Raw genomic sequence first — 13,007 nt, forward strand, 5'->3', positions numbered from 1 at the left:
CAGAGTTTGATAGATTCAGGATCAGTTCCTGTGGATTGGAGGGTGGCTAATGTTGTACCACTTTTTAAGAAAGGTGGGAGAGAGAAAGCAGGAAATTATAGCCCAGTTAGTCTGACCTCAGTGGTGGGAAAGATGCTGGAGTCTATTATAAAGGATGAAATTATGACACATCTGGATAGTAGTAACAGGATAGGTCAGAGTCAGCATGGATTTATGAAGGGGAAATCATGCTTGACTAATCTTCTGGAATTTTTAGAGGATGTAACTCTGGAGATGGACGAGGGAGATCCAGTAGATGTAGTGTACCTGGACTTTCAGAAAGCTTTTGATAAAGTCCCACATCGGAGGTTAGTGAGCAAAATTAGGGCGCATGGTATTGGGGGCAAAGTACTAACTTGGATTGAAAGTTGGTTGGCTGACAGGAAACAACGAGTAGTGATAATCAGCTCCATTTCGGAATACCAGTGGGGTACCGCAGGGATCAGTGCTGGGACCGCAGCTTCTTACAATATATATTAATGATATAGAAGATGGTATTAGTAATAACATTAGCAAATTTGCTGATGATACTAAGCTGGGTGGCAGGGTGAAATGTGAGGAGGATGTTAGGAGATTACAGGGTGACCTGGACAGGTCAGGTGAGTGGTCAGATGCATGGCAGGTGCAGTTTAATGTGGATAAATATATGGTTATCCATTTTGGTGGCAAGAACAGGAAGGCAGATTACTACCTAAATGGAATCAATTTAGATAAAGGGGTAGTACAAAGAGATCTGGGTGTTTTTGTACACCAGTCAATGAAGGTAAGCATGCAGGTACAGCAGGTAGTGAAAAAGGCTAATAGCATGCTGGCCTTCATAACAAGAGGGATTGAGTATGGAAGCAAAGAGGTTCTTCTGCAGCTGTACAGGCCCCTGGTGAGACCACACCTGGGGGGTATTGTGTGCAGTTCTGGTCTCCAAATTTGAGGAAAGACATTCTGGCTATTAAGGGAGTGCAGCGTAGGTTCGTGAGGTCAATTCCTGGAATGGCAGGACTACCTTATGCTGAAAGATTGGAGCGACTGGGCTTGTATACCCTTTAGTTTAGAAGACTGAGAGGGGATCTGATTGAGACATATAAGATTATTAAAGGATTGGACACTGGAGGCAGGAAACATGTTTCCGCTGATGGGTGAGTGCTGAAACAGAGGACACAGCTTAAAATTACAGGGTAGACCATTTAGGACAGAGATGAGGAGAAACCTCTTCACCCAGAGAGTGGTGGCTGTGTGGAATGCTCTGACCCAGAGGGCAGTGGAGGCCCAGTCTCTGGATTCATTTAAGAAAGAGTTGGATAGAGCTCTCAAGGATAGTGGAATCAAGGGTTATGGAGATAAGGCAGGAACAGGATACTAATTAAGGACGATCAGCCATGATCATATTGAATGGTGGTGCAGGCTCAAAGGGCAGAATGGCCTACTCCTGCACCTATTGTCTATTGTTTATTGTCTTTCAGGTCGTCTATTCCAGATCAGCTTTCCAGAATTTTCTCTCCAATTATCCAGAACAAATAGCCCACTTGATTAACATGCATCCAAGACCTTAAACATTTACCTCCTCCACCAATGATATAAGTGCAACAGTGTGTACCACTTGCAAGAGGAAACTAGGTCAGTTCTGTTGACTGGATGGCTGCTTTGCCAATGTGATGCTGATGGTGTGGTTTTAGCTTCTTGTACTGAGGTCGCTGTGAAGAACCAACATCTTCAACCTCACTCCTTGCCTGTGGCATGGTGACTGTCAGATTAATGTGTCAGATGACTGTCACTACTCGTCATCCTTCCATAATGAGAGCGGCTTATGTCCTTCTGGGCCAGTGGTGACTTTCACTTTGTGCAAATTCCCAAAGGTCCTTCAATAGCATCTTCCAAACTTGTGAGCTCTAACATACACAGAAGTGCACATAAATAGGAACAGCACCACTGGTGTTCTTCTTCTCCAGGCCATACATATCTTGACTTGGAATTATATCACCACTTCTTCAGTGTTGCTGGCGCAAAATCCTGGAACTCCTGACCTTTACCAGATGGACTGCATTGCTTCAATATGCATTCAGCTCACAACCATCTTCACAAGTGCAATGAGGAAAGGGTGGCAATTGCAGGACTTTCCAGTAACACACAACATACAAAAGATTGTTTTTTAAATGTTGATTTCCATTCCAAACTATTTATTTTAAAAGATGATAATAGGACTACTGCAAAAATGCTATGACTCTAAACTAAATACTCTTATATGGACTGAAAAACAAAACCTGATAAGCTGAAATTTTTCCTAAATTTGACTATGTGTCAATTTCAATATGTTTTATGGAGGATTCACCTTTATGAGCCTTGGTGACTTTTCTCATGCAATTTTACACTGATCAACTAAATAAGTATGCACAATATCTCCACGATAATGCTCTTCCACTCTGTTGCATGGAAGTGCTCACAATGCAAGGACTTTCTGACATTTATGCCACTGGTGCAATATTTAAACCCACTGTGTGCCATTTCAAAAAGTGCAAGCTAGTAATTGCCCTTTTTACAGTTTTTGACTCTGAGGACTTACGAAGGGGAAGTCTGGCAGAGGCAAATTGGCACCCTGATTTGCTGCCATGGAGGTTGGTGAACAGGGCCATCTTCTTTCCCCTGGATTGCCAGAGAAGACCTGGCATCATACCCTGAAGGACTAAAGGAAGGTGCAGCAGATAATGTAGGTTTTGCAGCATCTCCTGTCTTTACAGTCAGTCTTGTTCTGCTACTGCACCCACCTCCCATTGTACTACTCTCATTATTGCAATCAGCATCTTCTCTCAACAGCTCTTACCCATTCCATCCAACCAAATTATTAAACATTCCTGGTGTGGAATGGTGACTCAGTGGTTAGTACTGCTGCCTCCTAGTGACAGGGACCCAGGTTCAATTCCACCCTCAGGCAACTGTGTGGAGTTTGCACATTCTCCCTGTGTCTGTGTGGGTTTCCTCTGGGTGCTCTGGTTTCCTCCCACATTCCAAATATATGGAGGTTAGGTGGATTGGCCAAGCTTAATTCCCTATAGTGTCTGGAGGTGGTTAGATAGATTAGGTAGGAATCCAGGGTTAGAGCAGATCAGGGTGGGATGCTTTTTGGAGGGTCAGTGTGGACTCAATTGGCCACACTGTAGATATTCCATGATTGATTCCTGCCTTCTGCACTTCCCACTTTCTCACTTGGGACCCCAGTCCTCTGCCTGCACCAACTAATTTAGTTTGGGAACAAGTTTGGCATGGTAGAGTTGGACAAAAGGGTCTGTTTCCATGCTGTATGTCTCTATGACTATGACTAAAGCTGTGCAAGTTGCATTCATCTGAATTCACAATTCCCAAACACATTATAATGGTTTCATAGGCTGCACAAGGGGCAGAACTGTGCAGGTGGACAGTGTTCCTATGATCCTGTCCAACCTATAACATCCAATGGCTGCTGAATAGCATCTTCAAGAAAAAAGAAGGCCCCCTCAGGATGCAGAGAAAATTCTGGAGGGCAACAGTTGCAGACCTCCCTTTCCAACAATGGTCGATATTAATGATGGTTCCATTACACAGCCACCTGATTGAGGTGAAGCAATCTATTCTTCCATCTTTTTTTTTCATTCTTGCCATATTTTTCAACTGACTCACCATTGCCCACATCATTTAGAAGCTGGGAAAATTCAGCCCATTGTTTTGTAGGTGCCTATCCAACTTTTAAAAATTAACAACAATTTCAAATTAAATATCAGGTCTCAGCAGATATGTTTAATTGGCTTTGGAGTTAATTTGTCTTGAACTGGAGATGGTAAATAAACACATAACCAGGATTCAAATATAAAAGTCCAGGCTGACTTTCTAATTCTGACGGAATGCTGCACTGTTGGGAGGTGATGCTATTCAAATGAGATCATATACCAAGGCCCTATCTATTCACTCAGATGTGTATAAAAGACCCCATGACAATGTTTGAAGAACAGCAGGGGAGTTATTCTCAGTGTCTTGGCCAATGCTTACCCTGCAACATCAAAACAAATCGGTTCATAATTAGATTAATGTTTCTGGATGATTACTGTATGTAAGTTAGCTGCTATATTTCCTTCAACAATGAGTACAACTCAAAAATGCTTTGGTGCCTGAAACATCACAGTGCTAAGGTGGGGTTGTGAGACTGCACAGAATTGTAAATCTTTCTTTCAAACAATTGCTGGCCAAAGCACTTTGATCATAGCTCTACTGCATTGGCTCGTGGTCTAAACTTTTGTCTATTTTACAAGTGAATTTTAATTTTCAGAAACAAAAATAGAAATTACTGGAAAAGCTCAGCAGGTCTGGCAGCTTCTGTGGAGAGAAAACAGAGTTAACATTTCAGATCCAGCGATCCTTCTTCCTCAGTTCTTAAGAGGAGTCATTGACCTGAGACATTAACTCTGCTTTCTCTCCACAGAAGCTGCAAAATCTGCTGAGCTTTCCCCAGCAATTTCTGATTTCCAGCATCTGCAATTATCGTGTCATAGAGACTCTTTGGGTTTTTTGTTTAGAGATGTTTATTTCAACACTAGAATTTTGTTTTGGGTTGTTGGCATTGTTGGCAACAATAGCATTTGTTACCCATAACTAATTGTGAAGAAGTTGGTGAGCTATTTTCTTGAACTGATGCAGTCCATCTCATTGGTTTGACACATCTGACTGACTTATTAAGCCATTTCCAAGGATGGTTCATAATCAACCACACTGCTATGGGACTGGAATAACATTGGAAGCCAAACCGGATGAGGATGTCAATTTCAATCCCCAAAGGATTTTAATGAACCAGTTGTGTACAACAATCAATGATAATCCCATGGTCATTATTACTGTGACTAGCTTTATTAATTGAATTGAAATTCCACTAGCTGCTTGGTCGGATTTGAACCTGTAGTCCAGAATAGCCTGGATTCTTAATTAAGTGACATTTCCATTATGCCAATATGTCCCCAGGTTGATGTTATAATGTCCAGAGCTCAATACCCAAAAGGTCATGTTGTGTCATGGTAGTGTTCTTATCTCTAACCAGCTGTTCAGGGTCCAAGTTCCGCCTCAAGATGAGATGGTCAGGGGTATGACCACACCTCAGACCAGATGGTCAGACCTAACATACCTAGAAAGGTTTTGTTTATATAAAATTAATTTTAGGGATATGGTAACAATGCTGAAAGAGTCCCTCAAGCTGATAAGCCATTCATTAGCACTATTAATATGTCTTTGCACATTACACTCACTGCATACACAGCATTCCGATATCAGGAAGGTTAGGAATGAAATGTGACCTACCCAGATAGAATATGATGTTTATTCCCCAAATTATGAATGGCATGTACTTTTCTTAAAAAGAATCCATTAATTAGGTTTAAAATCTGTGATTTTTTTCAGATTTTCAGTATCCTTAGTTTTTTGGGGGACCTGTAACACAGCAGCAGCAAGAAATCAATTGTTTTGCAAACTCGAGGACGCAGATCAATCAGTCATGTCCGATTTCACAGTTGGCTGCCTATGTGTTCTGTTTTTGAAAACACTGTTGTATCTTTATTGTAATATCAATATCATAGTGACAGGCATAATTTTTATTTGCCTAATTACAGGATTAACAGCCTAATTCAGTAACTTGATCTGCAGTCATAACTATCAAAGATTTTCAATTTATATTTCATCTTACAGTTGAATTACAATTGAACAAAGGCACATATTGAGGCTTGAGGGAGGGGCTGTCCAGAATTGAATGGAAGAGGAGCCCAGCAGGAAAGACAGTGGAACAGCAATGGCAGGAGTATTTCAGGAGACACAGCAAAATTCATCCCGAGCAAAAATAAATCATACTAAAGGGAAGAAGAGGCAACCATTGGAAGTCAGAGACAGTATAAAAGTAAAAGAGAAAGCATATAATGTGGCGAAGGGCATTGGGAAGCCTAATGATTAGGAAGCCTACAAAGACGAGCAGAGGACAACAAAAAAGAAATAAGGATGGAGAAGACTAAATATGAGGGTGAGCTAGCCAGTATTACAAAAGAAGATTGTAAGAGTTTCTTTAGATATATAAAGGGAAAAAGAGAGGCAAAAGTGGACATTGGGCCACGGGAAAGTAATGCTGGAGAAGTTATCATGGGAAACAAAGAAATGGATGAAGAGCTGAATAAGTACTTTGCATCAGGGTTCACAGTGGAAGACAAGAGCAATATCCAAAAAAAAAATCAGGAGAATCAGGAGGCAGAAGTATTTATGATGGCCATCAGCACGTGAAGGTCTGGAAGTGGACAAATAACCTGGACCAGATGAATAACACTCCAGAATTCTGGAGATAGCTGAAGAGATAATGGAGGAGTTAGTGCTGAGCTTTCAGGATTCATTGGAATCAGGGAGGGTGCCAGAGGATTGGAAAATCACTAATGTAAGCCCCTGTTGAAGAAGAGAGCAAGCCAAAAGCTGTGAAATTACAGGCCAATTTGCCTGACCTCGGTCATTGATTTGGAGTCCATTGTGAAGGATGAGATTTCTGAATACTTGGATGAGTATGATAAAATAGGGCAAAATCAACATGGTTTCATCAAGGGGAGGTTATTCCTGGCAAATCTGTTAGAATTCTTTGAGGATATAATGATCTGGTTAGATTAAGTACAGCCAATGGATGCTCTCTACCTGGACTTCCAGAAGGCCTTTGACAAGCAGCTACACAGGAGGTTGTGAGTAAGATAAGGGCCCATGATATTAGAAACAAGGTACTAGCATGGATAGAAGCTTGGCTGTCTGACAGAAAGTGGATTGTGAGGATAAAAGGGTCCTTCTCAGGATGGCAGCTGGTGACTAGTGGCCTTCTGCAAGGGTCAGTGTTGGGATCACAACTTTTCATTTTATACATTAATGATCTAGATAAAGGAACTGAGGGTATTCTGGCTAAGTTTGCAGATGATACAAAGATAGGTGGAGAGGCAGGAAATATTCAGGAGGTGGGGAGGTGGGAAGGATTTAGACAGGTTAGGAGAGTGGGCAAACAAATGGCAGATGGAACACATAGGAAAGTGTGAGGTCATGCACTTTGATAGGAAGAATAGAGACATAGACTGATTTCTAAATGGGGAGAAAATTCAGAAATCTGAAGTGCAAAGGGACTTGGGAGTCCTAATCTGGGATTCTCTTAAAGTAAACTTGCAGGATGAATCAGTAGTTAGGAAGGCAAATACAATGTTGCCGTTCATTTCAGGAGGACCAAAAAAAGCAGAGATGTACTTGTGAGGCTTTATAAAACTCTGGTCAGACCACATTTAGAGTATTGTGAGCAATTTTGGGCCCCATATCTCAGGATGTACTAGCCCTGGAGCGGTTCCAGAGGAGGTTCATGAGAATGATCCGAGGAATGAAAGGCTTAAGAGATGAGAAACGTTTGAGGATTCTGGGTCTATACTCAATGGAGTTTAGAAGGATGAGGGGGGAGCTAATTGAAACTTTAGAATACTGAATGGCCTAGACAGACTGGACATTGGAAAGATGTTTCCATTGGTAGGGGAGACCAGAACCTGAGGGCACAGCCTTAGAGTAAAGGGAAGACCCTTTAGAATGGAGATAAGGAGAAACTTCTTCAGCCAGAGAGTGGTGAATCTATGGAATTCATTGCCACAGAAGGCTGTGGAGGCTACATCATTAAGTATACACCATAAACCCGATTATCCAAATGAGACGGGTGAGGAAATAGTTTGTTCGGATAACTGATTGATCAGATAACTGATCCGAATAGCGGCAATAGCAGGAACAGGGTTCCCGTCCCTGTCCCTGCTCCTACTGCCATCCCCGACTGCCTGCTTTTGCTGTTCTTTTATTTAAATTTAATAAAATTTTTACAGGATATTGAGATGTAATTTGGATAATTAATGTTCAGATAACCAAGGCTGTTCTACATTTAAGATAGAGATGAATAGGTTCTTGATTGTCAAGGGGATCAAGGGTTATGGGGAGAAAGAGGCTGAGAACCTTTTCAGCCATGATTGAACGGCAAAGCAGACTCCATGAGCCAAATGGCTTAATTTCTGCTTCTATGTCTTATGGTCTTACTTTTGTCTAGTCATGAACACAAACTGTAACTTACTTACTCAAATCAGATTTTGATCCTTCAGGTGGTTCTTCAACATGTTTAAAAGCAAATTACAACAAAATTTTTATCTATTACTAAATCAATTATTTATTTCAAATTGCACTTGAAAAATAATCATTAATTTTGCAAAGGGCTGTATTCCCTTAAGCTTCGGAGGCTGAGGGGTGACCTTATAGAGGTTTATAAAATCATGAGGGGCATGGATAAGATAAATAGACGAAGTATTTTCCCTGGGATGGGAGAGCCCAGAACTAGAGGGCATAGGTTTAGGGTGAGAGGGGAAAGATATAAAAGAGACCTAAGAGGCAACCTTTTCACTCAGAGGGTGGTATGTGTATGGAATGAGCTGCCAGAGGAAGTGATGGAGGCTGGTACAATTGCAACATTTAAAAGGCATTTGGATGGGTATATGAATAGGAAGGGTTTGGAGGGATATGGGCCAGGTGCTGGCAGGTGGGACTAGATTGGGTTGGGATATATGGTCGGCATGGACAAGTTGGACTGAAGGGTCTGTTACTGTGCACAATGTGCACTGTGGTCCTGCACAAGCATTTCGTTGTTCAATCTCAAATAAAAAAGAATCTTGAAAACAAATACTTATTTCCTAGCTAGAGGGATTCTAAGTTATTCAGGTTTACAATGGCGGAAGATGCCTAACACCAACAGAGTAAATTCCCCTTAAATAAGAGGACAGATAATAAGTAGATAAAAATAATACCCAGGAACCAATACATTTTAAAATGGTATTTGTTAAATTTGCATGGTTATACTGTTCATAGTCTTTGGTGTTCATCAGTTGCACAAATACTTCTCAACCTTGTCTGGTATAGTGGCTCAATGGTTAGCATTGCTATCATACAGTGCCTGGGACCCTGGTTCAATCCCAGCCTCAGGTGACTATCTGTGTGGAGTTTGTGCATTTTCCTTGTACATGTTGGTTTCCTCTGGGTGCTCTGGTTTCCTTCCACTGTCTAAAGATGTGCAGGTTAGTGGATTGGCCATGTTAAGTTGCCCATAGTGTCTAAGGATGTGGGACTGATTGGCATGCTCTCTGGAGGGTTAATTGGGCTTAGTGGGCTGAATGGCCTACTTCCACACTGTAGGAATTATATGAATCTTCTGTGAAATTGAGGTGATGTATTAAGTTATCAGGAATCCTCTGATTTACTTTGTCAAGACAAAAGAACTGTTTCAAGTGAGATCCAACCATGATTTAAGAAGCAGCCATTTCAGATAATGGAGCAAATACAATTTATAGTACTACAATTACACTTTTGATCATTGAACAGATATACAGTAATGCAATATTAACATCCATAAAGGGGCATAAGTAGTCTTCTTGGCTATCTCACTGCACAACACGGTTTGAATGGAAATAAATTCTGTTCCAACATAATCTTACATCAGCAATCAATGATAGAACAGAACTAACAACTGTCTGGAGGCAGTTACAATGTCTGTTCATGTGAGTTTACATACAACGGGAGCTCAGAAACAGGCAACTTGGCATAATTGGTTCAGGTTAGCTCCCAGAATCTATCTTTTAACCATTTTCACCTAACATTGTCCACATATCCAACTACATTTTTCCCCCTCGTACTCATCTAGGTTTTGCTAAAATGCATCTTATGCTATTACTGCTAACTACTTTTTGTGGAAACAAAATCAACATTCTTATAAAGATAAAAATCACTCAACACCAGGTTATAGTCCAACGGGTTTATTTGGAAGCACTAGCTTTCGGTGCGCTGCTCCTTCATCAGGTGGTTGTGGAGAATAAGATTGTAAAACACAGAAATTATAGCAAAAGTTTACAGTGTGATATGACTGAAATTAAATACTGTAAAAGACCTGGATTGTTGATTAAGTGTCTCATCTTTTAGAATGACCATGTTGGTTTCAGTTCTTTCATATGTAAATTGCAACTTTTTCATAAGTTACATTCTCAAGTGAACTTTAACAATTGGTGTCATGTTGGCCCAGATAATGTATTGAAGGTGTTAGCTTCCCTGTATGAGGCTGTCTGTGCCACAATGGTCAGACTGATTCTAATCTAAAAAACGATTTACAGAATCTTACATGGATTCATGCAGTTTTTAAGCAAAGTAAAATGTAATTCTGCAAGTACAAATTCACCCCACAAACTTAAATGTGTGTGTGGGGGGGGGGGGGGGGGGGGGGGAGGGGGGGGAGGAGGCTGTGAGTGTCTGTGAGAGAGTGTGTGTATGTGTGTGAATGTAAAGGGTTATAAGTTTGTGAGAGGGTGTGTGGGAGTGTATGTGCAAGTTTATGGGAGAGGGTGTGTGTGTGCATGTCTGTGTGTTTGTGTGTATAGTGCAATGCGGTCACCTGTAGCGTAACATGAACCCAAGATGCTAAGACATGGTATATTGGCGAGACCAAGCAGAGGCTATGGCAATGGATGAATGGACACCACACAACAATCAACAGATAGGAGTGTTCCCTCCCAGTCAGAGAACACTTTAGCAGTCTGGGACATTTGATCTCGGACCTTCGGGTGATTGTCCTCCAAGGGGGACTTTGGACAGGCAACAACGAAAAGTGGCCAAGCAGAGGTTGATAGCCAATTTCGGTACCCATGGAGATGGCCTGGACTGGGACCTTGGGTTCATGTCACAACAGGTGACCCCATTGCACCAAACACACACACAGACAGACACAGACACACACACACAGTCCTACAGACACACTTATGCAGACCCTCTCTCATATGCTCACACATACACTCCCACACACCCTCTCATAGACTAGACTTATTCCCCTTTATATTCACACTCATGCACATACACACTCTCTCGCTGACACTCATAACCCGTGCCACCCCCCCACACACACATGCACACATAAGTTTGTGGAGTGAATTTATACATGCAGAATTACATTTTACTTTGCTCAAAAACTGCATGAATCCATGTAAGACTCTGTAAATCTGTTTTTTTAGATTAGAATCAGTCTGACCAATGTGGCACAGACAGCCAAACACAGGGATGCTAACACCTTCAACACATTATCTGGCCGACATGACATCAATTGTTAAAGTTCACTTAAGGATGTAACTTTTAAAAAAGTTTTGGGATTTACATATGAAAGAACCAAAATGGTCATTTAAAAAGATAAGACTTAACAAACAATCCAGGTCTTTTTCAATATATAATTTTAGTTACATCACACTGTAAACCTTTGCTATAAATTCTGTGTCTTGCAATCTTATTCTCCACAACCACCTAATGAAGGTGCAGCACTCCAAAAGCTAGTGCTTCCAAATAAACCTGTTGGACTATAACCTGGTGTTGTGTGATTTTTAACTTTCTGCACCCCAGTCCAACACTGCTGTCTCCAAATCATAACATTCTTATACTTTGTGGGGGAATAACTTGCTCCTGAATTCCCTAATATATTAATTGATTACTAATTTTAATAATAGCCATTAATTTTAGACTCCACTACAAGTGGAAAGATCTCTATATTTATTCCGCATTCAGAAGAAAACGACTTGGAAGAAACTCCTGTATGAAGCGACACAATTCTTTCAGAACACCTTTCAGTAACTGAAAGTATGGAAAAGGAACTGAAGAAAGGAATATCAGTAATTTCATGGTCAAGGCCCAATTGTACCTTCTGGAAACGCATGCCAAATGTGTGCTCAAAGATGCAGCTCTTAAAATGAGACTCATGAGCTATGCAAGGATCCAAAGAATGCATGAGCAGTGATATGGAATTTCCTCCCTGGACAACCATACTAGTTAGCGAGTGATTGCCATGACAATAATCTATCAAAGTTTTCCATTCAAACCTTTCTAGGTTGCCCCTCAGCATTTCCTTTTCTACAGAAGAGAGCCCCATTTACAGTGTTTCCTCATAAGTATCATCCTTCAATTCTTTCATCATCCATGTGAATTTTTAAAATACCTTTTCCTGTACCTCTATATTATTTTTGTAACATGAACATTGAACTGCACATAATTCTTATGGGGTCTAATTAAGTGTTGATACAAAATTAACATAAATCCTTTGTTTTCACTCTATTCCTTCACAAATGAACTGTCCTCTCCCCTGCATTCCTTTGATATTTTATTTGTGATGCTGTAAATTCAACAAAGTGATATCAAAGGTAGACAGGGAACTGAAGAAGGCATTTGGCATGCTTGCCTTCATTGCTCAGAGCAGTGAGTATAGGAATTGGGACATCATTTTGCAGCTCTACAGGCCATTGGAAAGGCTTTTTTTGGAGTACTGTGTACAATTCTGGTTACCCTGCTAAAAGAAGGATATTATTACATTGGAAAGGGTGCAGAAAAGATTTACAAGGATGTTATCAGGAGTGGACAGTTTGTGTTATGGAGAGGCTGGATAGACTGAAACTTTTTTTTCCCTGGGTAGGAAATTGAGGGGTGATTTTATAGAGGTTTATAATATCATGATAGGCATAGATTAGATAAATAGCAATGGTCTTTTCCCTCGAGTAAGGGAGTTCAAAATGATAGGGCATAATTTTAAGGTTAGAGGGAAAAAATGTAAAATGGACCCAAGGGTCCACTCTGTTCTTCACACAGAGCATATGTTCGTATGTGGAGTAAACTGCCAGAGGAAGTAGCAGATGTAGGTATAGTTACAATATGTAAAAGACATTTCAACAGGTACATGAATAGGAAAAGTTTAAAAGGATATGGGTTAAATGCTGGCAAATGGGATCGGTTTAATTTGGGAAATCTGGTCAGCATGGATGAGTTGGACTGAAGGGTCTGTTTTCATGATATATGACTCTATGACTCTCAGTGAAGCAAATAAGGAAGAAGAGCAAAACATAAAATACTTAGAAATGATAAGTGGCTGG

Source organism: Chiloscyllium punctatum, chromosome 3 (genome assembly GCF_047496795.1).
Source record: "Chiloscyllium punctatum isolate Juve2018m chromosome 3, sChiPun1.3, whole genome shotgun sequence".
NCBI lineage: Eukaryota > Metazoa > Chordata > Chondrichthyes > Orectolobiformes > Hemiscylliidae > Chiloscyllium > Chiloscyllium punctatum.